The 7,081-nt window shown below is 38.5% G+C and overlaps 1 protein-coding gene across 4 annotated transcripts in view; it reads right to left on the bottom strand.

Moving 5' to 3' along the window:
- LOC119838924 (protein hu-li tai shao) overlaps window positions 1-7,081 on the bottom strand; it is a 77,671-nt gene that overhangs the window by 51,424 nt on the left and 19,166 nt on the right. For all 4 annotated transcript variants that reach the window (XM_038365066.1, XM_038365068.1, XM_038365067.1 and 1 more), the window contains exon 2: window positions 2,798-2,857. The gene's annotated coding sequence lies outside the window, so the exon portion shown is untranslated. The remainder of the gene's footprint in view (window positions 1-2,797; window positions 2,858-7,081) is intronic.

Raw genomic sequence — 7,081 nt, 5'->3', positions numbered from 1 at the left:
TATAAATATTGATAAAAATTATATATTATTAATCAAACATATGAACGTATAAATCACGCGGCCGGATCTTAGACTATTTCGTTTTATTATGGTATTTAATGCTTAAAGGGGATCTATTGCTAAGATTTCGCTCCACGTCTGTCTATTTTACTTATCAGGGGAGTTCAAAGTATACGTAACCACACAACCAGGCTGTATTTAAATAAATTGTTTAAATGGGACACTGAAAAACAGCGCTGTCAATAATGTTCTTAACATTGCAGCATAGGCTGAGTTGTCTCCTTTTTGTCAGGGTCGTTATGACACACTCCTCATATCTGATGCTGGTCTTCTACGTTTGTGTAATTTTATATATATATGTTGTGTAATTGTATCTATTTGTTGCTTTTTATCTGTATAATTTCTTTCATTATTTGTTGTACTGTCCCCGATAAATAAATGTTTCTTTCTTTCTTTCAAATTGTTTTAAATTGTTTGTTTGTCTGTCCGTTACTCTGTCACCCGGTTGTGTCTCATAAACCGTGATAATTACACAGTTGGAATATTTAGAAATGGCTAGTTTGTGCCCGTGGCTTCGCACCCATTAAATTCGGAGTTATTTAATAGATGTTATTATGCATATACATAAATCTTACTTTTGAATCACTCTTTCTAGTCAAAAACCAAAAAATTCCGTAGTTTTGAAGATCTTAGCATACATACATACAGACGCGAGATGTGATTTTGCTTTATACTATATAATCCAATGCTCCCTGCATTTAATCGGAATAAAAGTATCTTATCACCAGAGCAGGTGTACCCTGTCTGTATACCAAATTCCATCAAAATCCGCGTGATCGACGGACAAATATCCAAACAAACAAACAAACTTTCACATTTATTATATTAGTGTCAAGTGTGATTGTTTTTTCGATTTCTTTTTGTACATTCAATAGGTAGGTAATGAAAATAGACCTTAAAGTATAATATGTCATCTCACTAGGTCATTAGGCCACCTAGTTATAATCGAATTCCATCAACGAACACACACACACACACACATCCTAACGCGACATTGAAAACCAAAATACCACAGACAATATTATAATTTATGCAATGCACTCACAAACAACAGATAATTTATAGCGCGGAGCAGAGACGAAAACGGAAGCGGGCGAGCCTACGCGCCGCGTTTAAATCACCTGACGGAACGCCATTGCGCCACTTCCGGCCCGTTCCGCAGGACGCGACCAATTGGGAGCGCGGGAAGTTGCGCGGGAAGATGCCGCTGCCGATTCGAATATCGAACGTGTATTTTTTTTTTAACCTATAGTGATATTACGAGGCTGACGAGTCTTTTTTTTGTTTTTTTTTTATTACTATTTTTGGAGGCACAATCATTATTTATTTAAAAAAAAGGCAGCTCTGATATTGCATCTCTATACTAGATAATAGAAAGGAAAATTTGCTTTGTTTGTTCGGTCACGCTTATCTCGGAAACTACTGGCACGGTGTGGAAAAACAGTCTCAATGTTTGATAGTCTATATTTATTGACAAAATCTAGGCTAGGCTATATAATATATAAAGTAAACAACAGGGCTAGACTGCGAGTTTTCAATACAGACTCAACAATACATGCATCAACGTAAAAACTCCCTATTAATTCATCCGCATAGTGATAGAACAGTCTTCATATCGTTAACCTATTTCTACGCTTAAGTATCTACCTACATACCTACCTACCTACCTTATTAAAAATACAATAAAAAAATACATTTATCGGTCCCATTTTCCAATGCAAATCCGCACTCATACATTATCATCTTAACGCGAATAATCGGTTATTATAGTGATGTAGCAGAAACCGATTTTAAATATTGATATCGGTATCGGTTCACGTTTGAATCAGCCTTTACCGTCTTACGTACGTTTTTACATATACGACAGCTTATTAAAAGGTTATAATCGATTTATACTTATATAAACAGTTTGTATATATTACATTTTTAAGAGTTAATTAAGAATAAAATAATTAAGTTAGTTAATTTCTAAATGTGATATATTACAAACTATCGTATAGATACAAAACCACATATAACAACCAAAAAACATTCACATAATAAACATTAATTTATTCTAACATCACATCTAGTTAAGTTGAAGTTAAAGCTAACAAAAAGCTCATGTAATTCCATTGTTTTAGCATATAACCTAATTGATCATTTTGATATTCATATGAACACGTGTATTTCACTAAATATAACAGTCAATCTACGTCATTACCATATCGTTGCTGTACCAATACCGAGACCGATAACGAAACCCAAACTTAACGTAACGGTTATCGTACGGGTACCGGTATCACGCACCGTTCCGCGCACGCGCCGGCCGGCCGCACGCTATTAACATCTCATTACCGTATACGCAAACAATTCTGCACAGCGTGCGCACGTATCGCAATGGAAATTATAATACGGCACGACCGACGGATGGCATAATTAATGCGCCCCGCTTTGTGCGGGAACGAGAATCCTATCCTACTAATACATATTATAACTGCGAAAGTTTGTAAGGATGTGTGTGTGTGTGTGTGTGTGTGTGTGTGTGTGTGTGTGTGTTTGTTGCTCTTTCACGCAAAAACCACTGAACCGATTGCGCAATGAAATTTGCTACGTAAACAGCTGGAGCAATTGGATTAACATATAGGCAACTTTTTATCCCGATATTCCTACGGGATACTGTTTCGATGTTGTTTGGTGAGTTTTATAAATAATATCGCTTGTATAAGTCTAAATGTACGTATTAGCGAATACTCACTCAGAAATTCGTAAACGCAATCTCCGATACACCTACACGCCTCTTAGATGCATGCACAACCTGGAATGAGAGAAACAAGAAATTATTTTACGTAAGTAATTGTAAAGCTAGCGCACTTATGTTTACAAAGCAAATAACTATGTATAATCTTATCTTATATATAAAATTCTCGTGTCACAATGTTAGTCTCTATACTCCTCCGAAACGGCTTGACCGATTCCTCTGAAATTTGGTAAGCATATTGGGTAGGTCTGAGAATTATACAAAATTCTCATGTCACAGTTTTCGTTGCCATACTCCTCCGAAATGGCTTGACCGATTCTTATGAAATATTGTGTGCATATCAGGTATGTTTGAGAATCGGCTAACATCTATTTTTTATACCTCTAAATGATCAGAGTAAGGCAGAACAGCGTTTGCCGGGTGCAGCTAGTGGCTATGTAAAAGTGTAATAATCCGTAACTCCGTCCGTTTGTGTCTTCTTTACGCCTAAACGATTGAAACGATTTGGATGAAATTTGTACCTAGAGAGCGGTTAGGTTAGGTAAGAGGACCTGAGACACGACATAGGATAGATTTTGTATCGGCAATCCCACAGGAACGGAGGCTACATGGGCTTTCGTTTGACTACGCTAGCGTAAAACTAATGTATATGGAAGTTTTTAAACATTTCATATGTGTAAAATCTATGTAAACAATATTGGAAAGTTTCTTGTTATTATGTACTTTATTATGTATATACTGTGATATTGGGATATTTTAGATAAGAGCGTGCATATGCCATTTGAAGGCCGCTAAAGCACCGTGTTATACAAGTGTTGAGGAGGTCGGGGGCAGTGGTGACCATATAACCAGTTTTTCATCGTTTACCAGCTGGTAAACGAATTGCATTCTCGATCGAATAATCCAACAGCAACATTAGAGGGCGAGCAAGTAAGAACTCGTCTAACATCGATCATCGATCAGCCGATACGCATCATGTGTGTTTGTAGAACTAGTACGCTACACGCACACAGCTGCGCGTGTAAGCGAGCTACGTCTTGTGTTCGTGTCCGTATAAAACGCGAAATTTTGACAGAAAATAATGGATTTTAAACGCGATTTATTCTTTATATTATTAACCTGACGTTTCGAACACTTTACAGCGAGCGTGGTCACGGGGAGACTGTCAAGTCTGTAAGTCTCCCAATTACAACCATATAATAAATAGGTATTTGTGTGGAATTTAAGAGTGGCGCGGAGGTACGCTGGATCAATACGAACAGCGATGCTTCCAGGAACATTGATACCCATCGTGTTGCGCACGCGCATATGCTGCGTACAATCGTTCGGCGGTACATTGTTTGTGCGGGACACGCTCCGCCGCGCATGCGCCGTCACGCCGTGACGTCACCGCGTCAATCGCCAGATCAGCTAGCTACTACTGTATTCAACGGACGTTCGGATAGGTGATTAAGCTGTCGTGTGTAATTAACTACCTTCGTTTGTTGTCTGTTCTTGTGCACAATATCGTATGCCCGTCCAGGCTTCACAGCCTCCGAAGCGATGAAATCCAACTCTCTCTATTTTAGTTCATATTTTTTGTTTCTATCCAACAAATCGTGAGTTTTTCGTGAGGTTCTTCCTCATCCATCGATCCATCAGCGGCTCACTGACAGTGCAGTATGTATGAGATCTTAAATACATAAAATGTAGTCTATATCACTCTCTAGCGGCTAGCCTATTACCTATCTGAAGCTTAGTCTCTTCATAATAGAATCGGTCATGCGCGAGTCGGACTCGCGACACTAAGCGCTCCGTACAAAGGAGCTAAACAGCAACTGCTAAAGAGAATTTGGTCATTTTGTATGTGCAATTTGTTTTTATGGTTTGTTGTCATCTCTGAAAATTCAGCGAAACCTAAGTAATAGGGTTTTTTAACATTTGTCTACGGAAACCTAAAAATCAGTTTTAGGCGTAGCTTTGTATTTAAAAACACATTTTTTTTAATGTCATCACCGCCGCCCATGAACATTCACAGAGGCTCAGACCTCTGAGAGTGCGCTGCCCGTTTTTAAGGGATAAGGGATAAGGAAAGGATTGATGACTGGAAAGAAGGAATGGACTGGGAAGGGCTAGGAGAAGGAAATAGGCATCCAACTCCCCCACTCACCGTACGAAACACGAAATAGCAAATTATAATTTCACGCCGGTTTTCTATGGGGGTGTGGTACTTCCCCGGTGCGAGCTGGCCCAATTCCTGCCGAAGCGTCTCTCCACAATGAAATTTATGTATAGGTTAGTACCTATCCTAAATCGACATACACCCTCAAAATAGAGGCAAAGCTACACACAAAAAACCATGAACCACCGACACCAAAACCGGCCCACGAAATCGGCGCGAGTTCATCGACCCGATGACGTCTCAGCGCCCCATTGTCCGACGCCATGTTGCATTAGCGCACCCATCGATGTGACTTCATTATGGATACGATTTATCTGTATCAATCTATATATATAAAATTTTCGCACACACACAGTTTTCGTTGCCATACTCCTCCGAAACGGCTTGACCGATTCCTCTGAAATTTGGTAAGCATATTGGGTAGGTCTGAGAATCGGCCAACATCTATTTTTTATCCCGATATTCCTACGGGATACGGACTTACGCGGGTGAAACCGCGGGGCGCAGCTAGTATCTATATATATCTATATCAATATATATACATATTTTAGATACATCTCACGTACAATACACATAGGGTTAATTGAAGTGTTCGTGTGTTCTTTATAACATACAAATTCATAGATATCTTAAATATTTATGTGAAACTGAATAAACGACCACATATGACCCGGCAAACGCTGCTCTGCCTTACTCTTATCATTTAGGTGTACGAAAAATAGATGTTGGCCGATTCTCAAACCTACCCGATATGCACACAAAATTTCATAAGAATCGGTACAGCCGTTTCGGAGGAGTTTGGTATCTAAAATTGTGACACGGGAATTTTATGTATAAGATAAGATATTACTATGAGAAACTGCTTAAAATCAAACGTATAAATCCACGAGCGCGTGTTTATTTAGTACGAATATCCTAGGTGCGATAGGATAAAATAAACCGGTCAAGTGCGAGTCGGACTCACACACACGAAGGGTTTAATGGTTAAGCTAAAAAGCACCTACAAAAAAAAATTGTTCACCCTTCCAATTAATGACCTTGCCGACGATCGCTTAACCTTGATGTTCTATTATTTCTTGTTCTAGCGGCAACAGAAATGCATGACCTTTGAAAAATTTCCACTGTCCAACTCTTACGGTTCATGCTGTGACTGACAGAGAGACAAGGGGGCAATGAAGTCAGGGGTTGAATTTCAGCATTTGCGCGCGGAACCCTAAAACAGACGTGTACATTTTTTGTACGTGTGTTGCGCACGATTCGTAACCATTCGACGGGCAAAAGTGATCCATCATGGTTGCCGTAAATTATTTCTTTTTACACGCTTTTTATTAGCTTCACCTGTATTTTTGTATGTTTGTTTGTAACCGACTTCTTTGGGCGCGATTTTGACCCACTTTAAACGGCCAGATTTCGTTCAAACTTTGTAGATTTATTGAGGACCGATGACAATACACTAATTTGATAAAATTATTCCATTTTTCAATTTGCAAAATATGATAAAAGCGTGTTTTTTAGTTTTTTTAAACTATTATAATATGTTATTTTTTCGTAAGACGGTAGTAAGTTTTCAATGTCCCGATCATATTAAATACCTACTAGCTGTACCCGCGGCTTCGTTCGCGTTTGTAAATTAATACTCAGGTTGACTTTCACCGCTACCCCCTCAGACACCGTATCGATTTCCGGGATGAAAAGTCATTCTTCGAGATACAGACAGACAGACAGACACAAATGTATAAATTGCATTTTATACTACAGTATCGACGAAAAACGCCCCACAAAAAAATCAAACATCTTATATTAAAGATAGGAATACCAAACCTAACATTAATTCTACTGGTATCAAAAACGCGAAAGTATGTAAGTATTGATTTGTTTAATATTTATGTATTGTTATTTCACGCGAAACCAGCTTATCGTATATGTATGGTAATTTGGTATGGATATATAGTGTGAACCACACGGATGGTACTAGCTTTCAAATAAAATAAGAATCGTAAAAATCGGTTAACCGCGAAACACGTCACCTACGTGGTAACGAACACAAAAAAAATACCTACAGTCGAATTGATAACCTTATCCTTTCTTTAAAGTCGGTTGAAAATCTACAACGCAATGAC

This window comes from Zerene cesonia, unplaced genomic scaffold (assembly GCF_012273895.1).
Source record: "Zerene cesonia ecotype Mississippi unplaced genomic scaffold, Zerene_cesonia_1.1 Zces_u006, whole genome shotgun sequence".
Taxonomy (NCBI): domain Eukaryota; kingdom Metazoa; phylum Arthropoda; class Insecta; order Lepidoptera; family Pieridae; genus Zerene; species Zerene cesonia.
Note: the sequence above shows the minus strand (reverse complement) of the source record. Positions and strands in the feature narration are given on the sequence as shown.